Here is a 15,023-nt window from a genome sequence, read left to right on the forward strand (position 1 = left end):
TGTCAATGAATACTTAAAGAAAATGGTGTTTCTACACACACTAATTATTAAGCTCAACAAAAATATAATCACAGCCTACAATGCTTATTTCACAAACTACTAACTACATTTTTTTTTGAGAATGCATAAAAAAAAACAAGGCAGCCATGCGGAAAAATTTGCCAATAAAGTGAACTAAAAAGGGCCATCTTGCTCGCCGCGGTCACATTGCTAGGCGGGCGGCCAGGAACGGGCGGTCGTCATTGTATTGGACATCACCAGCCACCAATCGTTGGAGCGCCCGGGGCCGCTGCACACAGTCAGAGACTGTTTCTGTTACCATAGGGGAATCGTGGAAAGATCACATCTACAAGTTAATGTCTTCTCACACCCGGCACACCCCAGCTGGGTGGTGGGTCCATGAATGACGAACCCAAATAGTTCGCAAAAAGGTTCCGGTAATCCTGTCTGTTCGTTAAGACCAGAAACTCGTCGATCATATAGTACCATAAATCGAGGACGTCTTTGTCTCCATCGCGGTATATGTAGTGTATCGCCATTCCTCGTACCCAATTGACCGCATTCATCCGGGTCATAGGGAAATAGACAGCGTCGGGATGAAAGAGTTCTTGGGGTAAAATCGAAACGTAGGGGCGGCGGAGCAGGAAAGCCAGGATCTGGCGGATCAGTTTCCAGCACTCACGCGCGGGGCCACAGTTCAGTCTATGTTCGTCCGTGTCTAACGTCGTGCAACGGGGGCACACAGGGTCGTCAATTAGGTGAATGGCATGCAGCCGTTGTCGGGTTGGAAGTTTCTCGTTAACGACCACATACCACGTCGACCGCACGAAAGTAGACAGGAACGGCGCGTGGATGGCTCGCCATACTCGTGGCCAGTCGACCGTAGGGTGGCGCCGTACAATGTCGTTATCCGGAGTCCAGTGCTGGAGAGCACTATAATAAGTCTTCGCTGTCGGATTCCGTGTCTCCGATATAACCCGCAACACATAGCTATGCTCTACGAAAAACGTTCTAATGTGTGACAGCGAGGGCGATAAATGTCCAACTGGTACCGGTGGGTACAGCGTACGTGGGGCCACTTCTTCAATCAGTGGGCCTGGGAGACTGGCTGTTGGTGAAAGCCAGAGTCGCCTCATGGAACGGAGATACAGTGCCAGCGCTCTGTGCTTGACGTGAGTGAGTCCAACACCGCCTTTGTCGAAGGGTAAAGTAAGCGTAACAAAACGGATCTTGAAAACATCACCATCGTTCACCACGTGTCCAAACACTGCCTGTATCCTGGAAGCCATCGTGTCCGTTATCGGCAGTACATGGGCGTAATGGTTAAGGTGAGAAGCCATGTACACATTGACGTATTGGGCGCGTTGCAAAATGTTCAATGATCTGAATTTATTGAGACGAGCCTCTAAACGGAGTCGTCGTAAGACCATACGATACGTAAAGGCCGCCGTGCGTTGTATTTGTCGATGGAGTGATATCCCTAAACACTTGAGCATCGGGACCTTTATCAGAGGTACGGCCAGACCTGCAGGCATTCCTCGTCCTACCTCCATGTAGCGTGATTTCCGAAGGTTGAGCACACTGCCTGCCACCGCCCCATACTGGTGGAGCCAGGAAAACGCTGTGTGTATTTCGTCACCAGACCGTGCTAAGAAAATCACATCGTCGGCGTATGCACCACATCGAAAGGTTACGGAACGGAGGGTAAGTCCTTCTAAGCGTCGCCGTAGTCCGTGAAGAGCTGGTTCGAGGGCAACGGCGAAGAGCATGGCAGAAAGAGGACAACCCTGCCGGACGGACCTGTTGACACGGACGGGGGCGGACCGACAGCCGTTGATCATAATCCTCGTTACAGCCCCATGGATCAATCGAAGCACAACAGACGTCGTCAGACGCGGGACACCGATGTGTTCCATAACAGCACGCAGGAAACCATGGTTAACGCGATCGAAAGCATGGTCGAAGTCCAGCGCAACAAGAGCGCCTTGGAGGTGGCAAGTTTGCATGAGCGCCACCACGTCTCTATAGGTGCTTAAAGTCGTAAACACATTAGTGTCGCCCCCGAGGCAGGTTTGATCAGTGTGAATGGCCGCCATTACCGTAGGTTTGAGCCTCTCACGGAGCATGCGTGTCAACAGCTTATAGTCAGTGTTTAGCATTGTCAACGGGCGAAAATCAAGAGGGCGACGGCCTCCGCCGGGTTTGGGCACAGGGATCAAGAGACCCTCAGTAAAGTCAGATGGTACCTGAAAATCGGCGTCCAGGAGTTCACTGTACATCCTGACCCACATTGGGCCCATGAGATCAAAGAACCGCTTGTAAAATTCAAGAGGGAGGCCGTCAGGGCCAGGCGTTTTGTTGGGAGAGCCACGCAACAGAGCCTCTCGCAGTTCTTCCAAAGTCACCGCCGACAAGAGCGTAGCATCATCTTGTAGGTTCCGAGAGACTGGTAGGTCAGATAGGACTTCCCTGACCCCTACATTCATGTGGGACTCCCTCTCGTAAAGAAGTTTATATGACTGTGTGAACGCTCGGACGATATCCATTTGTGCGTCAACGCGTCGCCCGTCCTCCGTCTCAACCTCGGTAATGAGCTGCCTCTTGCGTCTTCAGCGTTCTTGAATGATATGGTGGAGGGAAGGTCGTTCACCACGAACATCATCAGTCGTCCTCGCTCGCACCCGCACACCCGCAAGACGTACGGCGTTGATACGAAGCAATTGTGCCTTGACGCGTTGTACTGCTGATTGTCGCTCTGGCGACGGCGGTTGTACAGCCAGTTCGCGGAGCGCAGTATAGTAAAAATCAGTAGTCGCAGTATACCAGCGCGCTCGGTCGCGTCCATAGCTGACTAATGTTCGGCACAGTGCGGGTTTTGCACACCGTAACCACCATTGAAGTACAGAACGGTAGGCTGGTAAACGCCGGTGGCAATTGCTCCATGTGGACTCGACTGCGCGTCTGCAATTTATCTCATCAAGAAGGGCCACATTGAGGCGCCACGGACCCTAACTTCGGCGGACGCGCTGGCGGGGAAGGGTGAGAGTACACACATATGCGAGGTGATCCGTGAACGCTGCCGGCCACATCTCAGCGTCGACAACGGCCGATCGTAGGCCGCGGGTGACGTAGACTCGATCCAAACGGCTCGCGGAGTGACTAGTAAAGTAGGTGTGTGCTCGACGGTCGCCGTGTTGGATGATCCAGGTGTCCAACAAGGCCAAGTCCTGTACAAGTGCCTGGAGTGCCGGGCAGGTGGTATAGTGTGGCTCCTGGTCGGATGGGCGGAGCACACAATTAAAATCGCCGCCTACTACCAAGTGGTCGGTATTGCCCTGGAAGAGCGGGGCTATATCTTCGGCAAAAAAGGTGCGCCGTTCTCTCCTTTTGCCGGTGCCTGAAGGAGCATATAAGTTCACCAGACGTACTGTACCAATCGTGAGTGCGACCCCCCGGGCCGACGGTAAATAGGAGACATCAGTGGCCATTATCCCTTCCCGCAGTAGAATCGCCGTACCTCCGCCGCCCACATCTGCAGGCATAGTGTAGGCGTCATATCCGTAGGCATCGAGACAGAGTCCTGATCGGACTTCTTGAAGGAAAACAACGTCCAGATCCGCAGCGCGTAACGTATCCTTCAGCATACGGGTCTTGACATCAGATGTAATGCCATTGACGTTGATCGTGGCGAGGCGGTATGCCTGGTCCATCAAGTCTCGGGAGGTGACCATGGTATGACAGGAGGGCAGTAGTCGTGACGTGGAGCGCCGGTCTTGCGAAGTGCTAGGCAGCGACGAGAGGTGCTCATGCCGTCCTAGGCTTCTGTCGCCGGCCGCGTAGACGCTGCCATCGGCATCGGTGCATCGTCTTGGTTCTGAAACGCATCCTGCAACTCCATCTCCTGCGCCCAGTCGCCCAGGGACGTTGACACCACTGGATCTCGAGAGGCAGACGGAGGCAAGGGTGCATCCCCGGTGTCGGAGCTGCGGTGATCTCCCGCATCCCCATGTGTTCCAGACCCAGTGGTAGTGGGAGAAGACGTCGAACCGTGTGAGACGGTAGGGTCGCCTGTGTCGGCGCGGTGGAGCGGTTGAGGCACCTCGTCATCCAGCGGTGTCGCCTCGGGCTGTTCTACGTCGTCGGTTGTCTTGCGCCGCTTCTTATGACGCTTGGGTGATTTCTGCTTACGCTGCCGCGCCTCTGTTTCCGACGTAGGGCAAGGGGAGGACGCTGCATCCTGTGCTTCAACTTCCATCGCACCGTCGGCGAGCCGTTGTGACGGTGCGCCGGGGTCCGACGAAAGGACATCAGTAGCATCAGCACTGAAAGACGCTTGGGGCTCCGTGGAAGCTACTGCAGGGTCCTCCAAAGCTCGCACCAATACAGTGGGGTCGTCATATACAGCTGGCGTCTCCCGTCTCGCCGCCGCAACATACGTAATCGGCAGAGAGGTCGGTGTCGACGGACGAATCTGGTCGGTCGAGGGTGTCTGCGCGAGACGGCGTTGCAGGCATTCGGTACGCATGTGTCCCGTCTGGCCACAACCGGAGCAGGTTCTCGGCTGACCGTCGTAAATAATTATTGCCCTGCAACCAGCGATCGTGAGATACGAAGGAATATGGCGATGCAGGTCAATACGGACTTGTCGCACCCCGTTAAGGACAGGGTAGGTGTCGAAGGTCTTCCATTTTTCGGCCGTGTGGCCGAGAACTGTTCCATAGGGTCGAAGAGCAAGGGTGACCAAATCCGCTGGAACTTCAAAAGGGAGCTCAAACACGCGCACATTTTGGATTCCCAATCCAGCACGTTCAAGCGTCACCACACCCACGTTTCCGTCTGAGTGGCAGAACCGATAACCTGCCGTCGAGCGTCTGAGAAGTTTGTCACATGCTTCGTCGTCAGTGAACTTAAGATATACGACGCTGGAGACAATAGATAAGTGGATACCGATCAGCTCGTTAGGATCAACATGTACCACATCGCGTAAAAAACGCTCTACTTCGTGGGCCTTGGGTCTAGAGTACGTAGTGTCGAACTGCAGCTTGATCGTGGCTTTCCGATACGAAAGAGCCATCGTGTGTCAGGAACGTGACGGCAATACGTAACACTAGCGCGCCGGCGCGGTAAACAACAACACACCCGGAAACGCGACACGGAGCGGCCGGGACGTACCGCACCGCTCCACAGCCAAAGGCCGACTGACCCCTAGACCAACGAGCCTTCTCGATGCACATGACTATCGCCTCCGTTCTTGGTATCACCGTGCAGAGCTGCTGCTCACCCAGCGTTCTCCCTGGCTGTTGCGGTTTGATTGTTTTTATCGTTGTCTTTTACTATAGCAACTTCTAGAATCGGACGGAGCTCGTAGCCGATGCCCTTGCTTACGCAGGAAAAATCTGTTGGAGCTACGGTTTTCCAGGTAGTACAACGGCAAAACCGTCGTTTCCGTGGTGTAGCGGTTATCACGTCTGCTTTACACGCAGAAGGTCCCCGGTTCGATCCCGGGCGGAAGCACGACTTTTTTTAAACCCGTTTTCGGATTCCATTTCCGAGATAACGTCACGTCTGCGTGTGCGGGATAATAAATGTCGTGTGCTACACCGATATCGCCTCATTTTACTGTCAAATGCTCTTGCTCCCATAGTGCACCGGTATTCAGTAACTCAGAACGCTCGTAGCTCCATTCTGGCCTGCAAAATTTAGTATCCATTTCTTCAAGACTACTTCAAGTTCGCTTCATACTGGCTTTCCTGATCTCTTTGCACTCGCCTTGTCACAACTCTGTTGAAGTGTGAACGTAACTAATAGTGAGAAACTCTTAACTACGCTCAGTCTTGTATCCCACTCTTTGGTTGACGTTGTCGCTAATCAGATGAAGGTAGACTGCTCCACGATTGAGCTTCGTCTCCACTCACGGTGCACACGTTCTGCAAAGACAACCTTTGTTTTCCGTTGCATGCAAGATTACTGTCGGCTCTTCTACAGAAATCGACCTATGTAATTTACTGGTATCAGATTCTTGCCATATCAAACGGTCCCTTCATGACCGTAGGGCCACACACAGCGTGCTGCGGCACGCATCTGTTCTTCATTGCAGAGCTACAAACGTGGGTGAGCTCCACCTACTCTTCAGCACGGTCAAAACTGTAGGGCTCGTCCGGGATTTGAACCCGGGACCTCCTGCACCCAAAGCACGAATCATACCCCTAGACCAACGAGCCACTTGCCGGTGGCAGTGAAGGTAATCCCAAGCAGTCCAGCTCCGAGGAACACAAACTTTCATGTAAATCAGAAAGAAAAGCGCTTTCTGAAGGCAGCGCCCACCACTGATGGAAAGAATATTAAAGGCAATGAATGTAGAGTGAATAATTTCATCGCGCTCTGCAGATGAACAGACGGTGGTGTTTCACTTTCGTCATGTGCTTTCTTAGCATCAAGGGAAGGCAAATGCACTAAACAAAAGAACACCGGGAATCCGAAACACCAACTCATAACGAAAAGATAGCCGAATATACTGCAAGCAAAACTTCCAAACACGACTCCTGAAGGCGTCGGTGCCTTAAGAATTATTCCGTGCAGCAATGATCATCTACGAAGAGCCAACTGTATGTGTCGCTCCACCACGCAACTTTTTTTGATATCGTTTTACCTAAATTTCCATTACCTGTTCGTTACAAGAATACCGTGTGGCTTTCAACTGGTCTGCTTCGTCCAGCAGCGATAGTAGTAACTAAACCGACCACAGTATCATTAAAAGTAGGTCAGACACAAAAGTCGGAGTTGCTCTGTAGCTCATGTTATTCTGCTTTCAAATGCAATTGTATGGCTGGGAGTAGGGGCGTACTCCTGTAATGCAGGCGTCCGGGAGGCCGTTTCTGTGGGAGACATCTGGGAACAACTACAGACACGGCCGTTTCATTAGCTCAGGAACGACCGCGATGCTCTTATCGAGCTCTGCAGATTGACCGGACTGCAGTGCGGAATTTTCTGCTAGTGGTGGCTCGGGGTTAAGAGAAGTCGGGAGGTGTGAGCAAAACTACATCGGGAAACCGAAACAGACGACTCATAACGAAAAGATTGCGGAATGTACTGCAAAAGCAAACGTTGGAGAAGACGAACTCTGAAGCCGTCGGTGCTTTAACAATCATTCCGTGCAGCAACGATAATCTGGGAAGAGCGAAGGGTGGGTTCCGCTCGACCACACAACAAATTTTATATAATGTTCTACTTGTTCTAAATTTGCGTTTCCAGATCATCAGTAAAATACTGTGTGATTTACACCTGGCTTGCTTCTTCCAAAAGCGATATTAAGAAATACATCGACTGCAACGTCATTAGGGCTCGCGGGTCCGGGCGCCGGCGCGCCAGCGGCGGCCTGTCGGGTCTGCTGGTGCCTCCATGTAGAGCTACCGCTGGGCCCGGGCTCCTTGCCGCTAACGAAGTGATTGCTTTTGGTGACATCATATGCAATAGCGACTGCGCGAATTGACGGTAGCTCGTACGGAAAGCAAGAGTAGCTGATGCTACCGAGGACTCGGCCGCGAGCTTGTCCGATACCTTCTTGGGCTCTTATTCGTGGTGGCATTCAGACAGGCAAGGGTGCTGTCGATTGTTGCGTACGAATGCAGAACATAACAGTTAAGCTCAAATTTTACACTTCAAATGGAAAATAAAAATATTACAAAAAAAGAAAAGAAAAAAATCAGTCTGTGCATAAAATAACCTCCCATCTTTTTGGTTACTTTCATGGAAATGCGATGACAAAGCCACGAAACTGAAGTTGTACTAAGGCACTTATGCAAATAACATGTACAGAAATATGTCAATGAATACTTAAAGAAAATGGTGTTTCTACACACACTAATTATTAAGCTCAACAAAAATATAATCACAGCCTACAATGCTTATTTCACAAACTACTAACTACATTTTTTTTTGAGAATGCATAAAAAAAACAAGGCAGCCATGCGGAAAAATTTGCCAATAAAGTGAACTAAAAAGGGCCATCTTGCTCGCCGCGGTCACATTGCTAGGCGGGCGGCCAGGAACGGGCGGTCGTCATTGTATTGGACATCACCAGCCACCAATCGTTGGAGCGCCCGGGGCCGCTGCACACAGTCAGAGACTGTTTCTGTTACCATAGGGGAATCGTGGAAAGATCACATCTACAAGTTAATGTCTTCTCACACCCGGCACACCCCAGCTGGGTGGTGGGTCCATGAATGACGAACCCAAATAGTTCGCAAAAAGGTTCCGGTAATCCTGTCTGTTCGTTAAGACCAGAAACTCGTCGATCATATAGTACCATAAATCGAGGACGTCTTTGTCTCCATCGCGGTATATGTAGTGTATCGCCATTCCTCGTACCCAATTGACCGCATTCATCCGGGTCATAGGGAAATAGACAGCGTCGGGATGAAAGAGTTCTTGGGGTAAAATCGAAACGTAGGGGCGGCGGAGCAGGAAAGCCAGGATCTGGCGGATCAGTTTCCAGCACTCACGCGCGGGGCCACAGTTCAGTCTATGTTCGTCCGTGTCTAACGTCGTGCAACGGGGGCACACAGGGTCGTCAATTAGGTGAATGGCATGCAGCCGTTGTCGGGTTGGAAGTTTCTCGTTAACGACCACATACCACGTCGACCGCACGAAAGTAGACAGGAACGGCGCGTGGATGGCTCGCCATACTCGTGGCCAGTCGACCGTAGGGTGGCGCCGTACAATGTCGTTATCCGGAGTCCAGTGCTGGAGAGCACTATAATAAGTCTTCGCTGTCGGATTCCGTGTCTCCGATATAACCCGCAACACATAGCTATGCTCTACGAAAAACGTTCTAATGTGTGACAGCGAGGGCGATAAATGTCCAACTGGTACCGGTGGGTACAGCGTACGTGGGGCCACTTCTTCAATCAGTGGGCCTGGGAGACTGGCTGTTGGTGAAAGCCAGAGTCGCCTCATGGAACGGAGATACAGTGCCAGCGCTCTGTGCTTGACGTGAGTGAGTCCAACACCGCCTTTGTCGAAGGGTAAAGTAAGCGTAACAAAACGGATCTTGAAAACATCACCATCGTTCACCACGTGTCCAAACACTGCCTGTATCCTGGAAGCCATCGTGTCCGTTATCGGCAGTACATGGGCGTAATGGTTAAGGTGAGAAGCCATGTACACATTGACGTATTGGGCGCGTTGCAAAATGTTCAATGATCTGAATTTATTGAGACGAGCCTCTAAACGGAGTCGTCGTAAGACCATACGATACGTAAAGGCCGCCGTGCGTTGTATTTGTCGATGGAGTGATATCCCTAAACACTTGAGCATCGGGACCTTTATCAGAGGTACGGCCAGACCTGCAGGCATTCCTCGTCCTACCTCCATGTAGCGTGATTTCCGAAGGTTGAGCACACTGCCTGCCACCGCCCCATACTGGTGGAGCCAGGAAAACGCTGTGTGTATTTCGTCACCAGACCGTGCTAAGAAAATCACATCGTCGGCGTATGCACCACATCGAAAGGTTACGGAACGGAGGGTAAGTCCTTCTAAGCGTCGCCGTAGTCCGTGAAGAGCTGGTTCGAGGGCAACGGCGAAGAGCATGGCAGAAAGAGGACAACCCTGCCGGACGGACCTGTTGACACGGACGGGGGCGGACCGACAGCCGTTGATCATAATCCTCGTTACAGCCCCATGGATCAATCGAAGCACAACAGACGTCGTCAGACGCGGGACACCGATGTGTTCCATAACAGCACGCAGGAAACCATGGTTAACGCGATCGAAAGCATGGTCGAAGTCCAGCGCAACAAGAGCGCCTTGGAGGTGGCAAGTTTGCATGAGCGCCACCACGTCTCTATAGGTGCTTAAAGTCGTAAACACATTAGTGTCGCCCCCGAGGCAGGTTTGATCAGTGTGAATGGCCGCCATTACCGTAGGTTTGAGCCTCTCACGGAGCATGCGTGTCAACAGCTTATAGTCAGTGTTTAGCATTGTCAACGGGCGAAAATCAAGAGGGCGACGGCCTCCGCCGGGTTTGGGCACAGGGATCAAGAGACCCTCAGTAAAGTCAGATGGTACCTGAAAATCGGCGTCCAGGAGTTCACTGTACATCCTGACCCACATTGGGCCCATGAGATCAAAGAACCGCTTGTAAAATTCAAGAGGGAGGCCGTCAGGGCCAGGCGTTTTGTTGGGAGAGCCACGCAACAGAGCCTCTCGCAGTTCTTCCAAAGTCACCGCCGACAAGAGCGTAGCATCATCTTGTAGGTTCCGAGAGACTGGTAGGTCAGATAGGACTTCCCTGACCCCTACATTCATGTGGGACTCCCTCTCGTAAAGAAGTTTATATGACTGTGTGAACGCTCGGACGATATCCATTTGTGCGTCAACGCGTCGCCCGTCCTCCGTCTCAACCTCGGTAATGAGCTGCCTCTTGCGTCTTCAGCGTTCTTGAATGATATGGTGGAGGGAAGGTCGTTCACCACGAACATCATCAGTCGTCCTCGCTCGCACCCGCACACCCGCAAGACGTACGGCGTTGATACGAAGCAATTGTGCCTTGACGCGTTGTACTGCTGATTGTCGCTCTGGCGACGGCGGTTGTACAGCCAGTTCGCGGAGCGCAGTATAGTAAAAATCAGTAGTCGCAGTATACCAGCGCGCTCGGTCGCGTCCATAGCTGACTAATGTTCGGCACAGTGCGGGTTTTGCACACCGTAACCACCATTGAAGTACAGAACGGTAGGCTGGTAAACGCCGGTGGCAATTGCTCCATGTGGACTCGACTGCGCGTCTGCAATTTATCTCATCAAGAAGGGCCACATTGAGGCGCCACGGACCCTAACTTCGGCGGACGCGCTGGCGGGGAAGGGTGAGAGTACACACATATGCGAGGTGATCCGTGAACGCTGCCGGCCACATCTCAGCGTCGACAACGGCCGATCGTAGGCCGCGGGTGACGTAGACTCGATCCAAACGGCTCGCGGAGTGACTAGTAAAGTAGGTGTGTGCTCGACGGTCGCCGTGTTGGATGATCCAGGTGTCCAACAAGGCCAAGTCCTGTACAAGTGCCTGGAGTGCCGGGCAGGTGGTATAGTGTGGCTCCTGGTCGGATGGGCGGAGCACACAATTAAAATCGCCGCCTACTACCAAGTGGTCGGTATTGCCCTGGAAGAGCGGGGCTATATCTTCGGCAAAAAAGGTGCGCCGTTCTCTCCTTTTGCCGGTGCCTGAAGGAGCATATAAGTTCACCAGACGTACTGTACCAATCGTGAGTGCGACCCCCCGGGCCGACGGTAAATAGGAGACATCAGTGGCCATTATCCCTTCCCGCAGTAGAATCGCCGTACCTCCGCCGCCCACATCTGCAGGCATAGTGTAGGCGTCATATCCGTAGGCATCGAGACAGAGTCCTGATCGGACTTCTTGAAGGAAAACAACGTCCAGATCCGCAGCGCGTAACGTATCCTTCAGCATACGGGTCTTGACATCAGATGTAATGCCATTGACGTTGATCGTGGCGAGGCGGTATGCCTGGTCCATCAAGTCTCGGGAGGTGACCATGGTATGACAGGAGGGCAGTAGTCGTGACGTGGAGCGCCGGTCTTGCGAAGTGCTAGGCAGCGACGAGAGGTGCTCATGCCGTCCTAGGCTTCTGTCGCCGGCCGCGTAGACGCTGCCATCGGCATCGGTGCATCGTCTTGGTTCTGAAACGCATCCTGCAACTCCATCTCCTGCGCCCAGTCGCCCAGGGACGTTGACACCACTGGATCTCGAGAGGCAGACGGAGGCAAGGGTGCATCCCCGGTGTCGGAGCTGCGGTGATCTCCCGCATCCCCATGTGTTCCAGACCCAGTGGTAGTGGGAGAAGACGTCGAACCGTGTGAGACGGTAGGGTCGCCTGTGTCGGCGCGGTGGAGCGGTTGAGGCACCTCGTCATCCAGCGGTGTCGCCTCGGGCTGTTCTACGTCGTCGGTTGTCTTGCGCCGCTTCTTATGACGCTTGGGTGATTTCTGCTTACGCTGCCGCGCCTCTGTTTCCGACGTAGGGCAAGGGGAGGACGCTGCATCCTGTGCTTCAACTTCCATCGCACCGTCGGCGAGCCGTTGTGACGGTGCGCCGGGGTCCGACGAAAGGACATCAGTAGCATCAGCACTGAAAGACGCTTGGGGCTCCGTGGAAGCTACTGCAGGGTCCTCCAAAGCTCGCACCAATACAGTGGGGTCGTCATATACAGCTGGCGTCTCCCGTCTCGCCGCCGCAACATACGTAATCGGCAGAGAGGTCGGTGTCGACGGACGAATCTGGTCGGTCGAGGGTGTCTGCGCGAGACGGCGTTGCAGGCATTCGGTACGCATGTGTCCCGTCTGGCCACAACCGGAGCAGGTTCTCGGCTGACCGTCGTAAATAATTATTGCCCTGCAACCAGCGATCGTGAGATACGAAGGAATATGGCGATGCAGGTCAATACGGACTTGTCGCACCCCGTTAAGGACAGGGTAGGTGTCGAAGGTCTTCCATTTTTCGGCCGTGTGGCCGAGAACTGTTCCATAGGGTCGAAGAGCAAGGGTGACCAAATCCGCTGGAACTTCAAAAGGGAGCTCAAACACGCGCACATTTTGGATTCCCAATCCAGCACGTTCAAGCGTCACCACACCCACGTTTCCGTCTGAGTGGCAGAACCGATAACCTGCCGTCGAGCGTCTGAGAAGTTTGTCACATGCTTCGTCGTCAGTGAACTTAAGATATACGACGCTGGAGACAATAGATAAGTGGATACCGATCAGCTCGTTAGGATCAACATGTACCACATCGCGTAAAAAACGCTCTACTTCGTGGGCCTTGGGTCTAGAGTACGTAGTGTCGAACTGCAGCTTGATCGTGGCTTTCCGATACGAAAGAGCCATCGTGTGTCAGGAACGTGACGGCAATACGTAACACTAGCGCGCCGGCGCGGTAAACAACAACACACCCGGAAACGCGACACGGAGCGGCCGGGACGTACCGCACCGCTCCACAGCCAAAGGCCGACTGACCCCTAGACCAACGAGCCTTCTCGATGCACATGACTATCGCCTCCGTTCTTGGTATCACCGTGCAGAGCTGCTGCTCACCCAGCGTTCTCCCTGGCTGTTGCGGTTTGATTGTTTTTATCGTTGTCTTTTACTATAGCAACTTCTAGAATCGGACGGAGCTCGTAGCCGATGCCCTTGCTTACGCAGGAAAAATCTGTTGGAGCTACGGTTTTCCAGGTAGTACAACGGCAAAACCGTCGTTTCCGTGGTGTAGCGGTTATCACGTCTGCTTTACACGCAGAAGGTCCCCGGTTCGATCCCGGGCGGAAGCACGACTTTTTTTAAACCCGTTTTCGGATTCCATTTCCGAGATAACGTCACGTCTGCGTGTGCGGGATAATAAATGTCGTGTGCTACACCGATATCGCCTCATTTTACTGTCAAATGCTCTTGCTCCCATAGTGCACCGGTATTCAGTAACTCAGAACGCTCGTAGCTCCATTCTGGCCTGCAAAATTTAGTATCCATTTCTTCAAGACTACTTCAAGTTCGCTTCATACTGGCTTTCCTGATCTCTTTGCACTCGCCTTGTCACAACTCTGTTGAAGTGTGAACGTAACTAATAGTGAGAAACTCTTAACTACGCTCAGTCTTGTATCCCACTCTTTGGTTGACGTTGTCGCTAATCAGATGAAGGTAGACTGCTCCACGATTGAGCTTCGTCTCCACTCACGGTGCACACGTTCTGCAAAGACAACCTTTGTTTTCCGTTGCATGCAAGATTACTGTCGGCTCTTCTACAGAAATCGACCTATGTAATTTACTGGTATCAGATTCTTGCCATATCAAACGGTCCCTTCATGACCGTAGGGCCACACACAGCGTGCTGCGGCACGCATCTGTTCTTCATTGCAGAGCTACAAACGTGGGTGAGCTCCACCTACTCTTCAGCACGGTCAAAACGGTAGGGCTCGTCCGGGATTTGAACCCGGGACCTCCTGCACCCAAAGCAGGAATCATACCCCTAGACCAACGAGCCACTTGCCGGTGGCAGTGAAGGTAATCCCAAGCAGTCCAGCTCCGAGGAACACAAACTTTCATGTAAATCAGAAAGAAAAGCGCTTTCTGAAGGCAGCGCCCACCACTGATGGAAAGAATATTAAAGGCAATGAATGTAGAGTGAATAATTTCATCGCGCTCTGCAGATGAACAGACGGTGGTGTTTCACTTTCGTCATGTGCTTTCTTAGCATCAAGGGAAGGCAAATGCACTAAACAAAAGAACACCGGGAATCCGAAACACCAACTCATAACGAAAAGATAGCCGAATATACTGCAAGCAAAACTTCCAAACACGACTCCTGAAGGCGTCGGTGCCTTAAGAATTATTCCGTGCAGCAATGATCATCTACGAAGAGCCAACTGTATGTGTCGCTCCACCACGCAACTTTTTTTGATATCGTTTTACCTAAATTTCCATTACCTGTTCGTTACAAGAATACCGTGTGGCTTTCAACTGGTCTGCTTCGTCCAGCAGCGATAGTAGTAACTAAACCGACCACAGTATCATTAAAAGTAGGTCAGACACAAAAGTCGGAGTTGCTCTGTAGCTCATGTTATTCTGCTTTCAAATGCAATTGTATGGCTGGGAGTAGGGGCGTACTCCTGTAATGCAGGCGTCCGGGAGGCCGTTTCTGTGGGAGACATCTGGGAACAACTACAGACACGGCCGTTTCATTAGCTCAGGAACGACCGCGATGCTCTTATCGAGCTCTGCAGATTGACCGGACTGCAGTGCGGAATTTTCTGCTAGTGGTGGCTCGGGGTTAAGAGAAGTCGGGAGGTGTGAGCAAAACTACATCGGGAAACCGAAACACACGACTCATAACGAAAAGATTGCGGAATGTACTGCAAAAGCAAACGTTGGAGAAGACGAACTCTGAAGCCGTCGGTGCTTTAACAATCATTCCGTGCAGCAACGATAATCTGGGAAGAGCGAAGGGTGGGTTCCGCTCGACCACAC

The 15,023-nt window shown here is 52.4% G+C and overlaps 4 non-coding genes across 4 annotated transcripts; 2 read left to right on the forward strand and 2 right to left on the reverse strand.

Moving 5' to 3' along the window:
• Positions 1–5,441: 5,441 nt before the first annotated feature.
• Trnav-uac (transfer RNA valine (anticodon UAC)) lies at positions 5,442–5,514 on the forward strand. Its single transcript has one exon. It is a non-coding gene; the product is annotated as a tRNA-Val (tRNA).
• Positions 5,515–6,149: 635 nt separating this feature from the next.
• On the reverse strand, positions 6,150–6,221 carry Trnap-ugg (transfer RNA proline (anticodon UGG)). Its single transcript has one exon. It is a non-coding gene; the product is annotated as a tRNA-Pro (tRNA).
• Positions 6,222–13,260: 7,039 nt separating this feature from the next.
• Trnav-uac (transfer RNA valine (anticodon UAC)) lies at positions 13,261–13,333 on the forward strand. The gene has a single exon. It is a non-coding gene; the product is annotated as a tRNA-Val (tRNA).
• Positions 13,334–13,968: 635 nt separating this feature from the next.
• On the reverse strand, positions 13,969–14,040 carry Trnap-ugg (transfer RNA proline (anticodon UGG)). The gene has a single exon. It is a non-coding gene; the product is annotated as a tRNA-Pro (tRNA).
• Between the last annotated feature and the right edge of the window lie 983 nt (positions 14,041–15,023).

This window comes from Schistocerca gregaria, chromosome 2 (assembly GCF_023897955.1).
Source record: "Schistocerca gregaria isolate iqSchGreg1 chromosome 2, iqSchGreg1.2, whole genome shotgun sequence".
Lineage (NCBI taxonomy): Eukaryota > Metazoa > Arthropoda > Insecta > Orthoptera > Acrididae > Schistocerca > Schistocerca gregaria.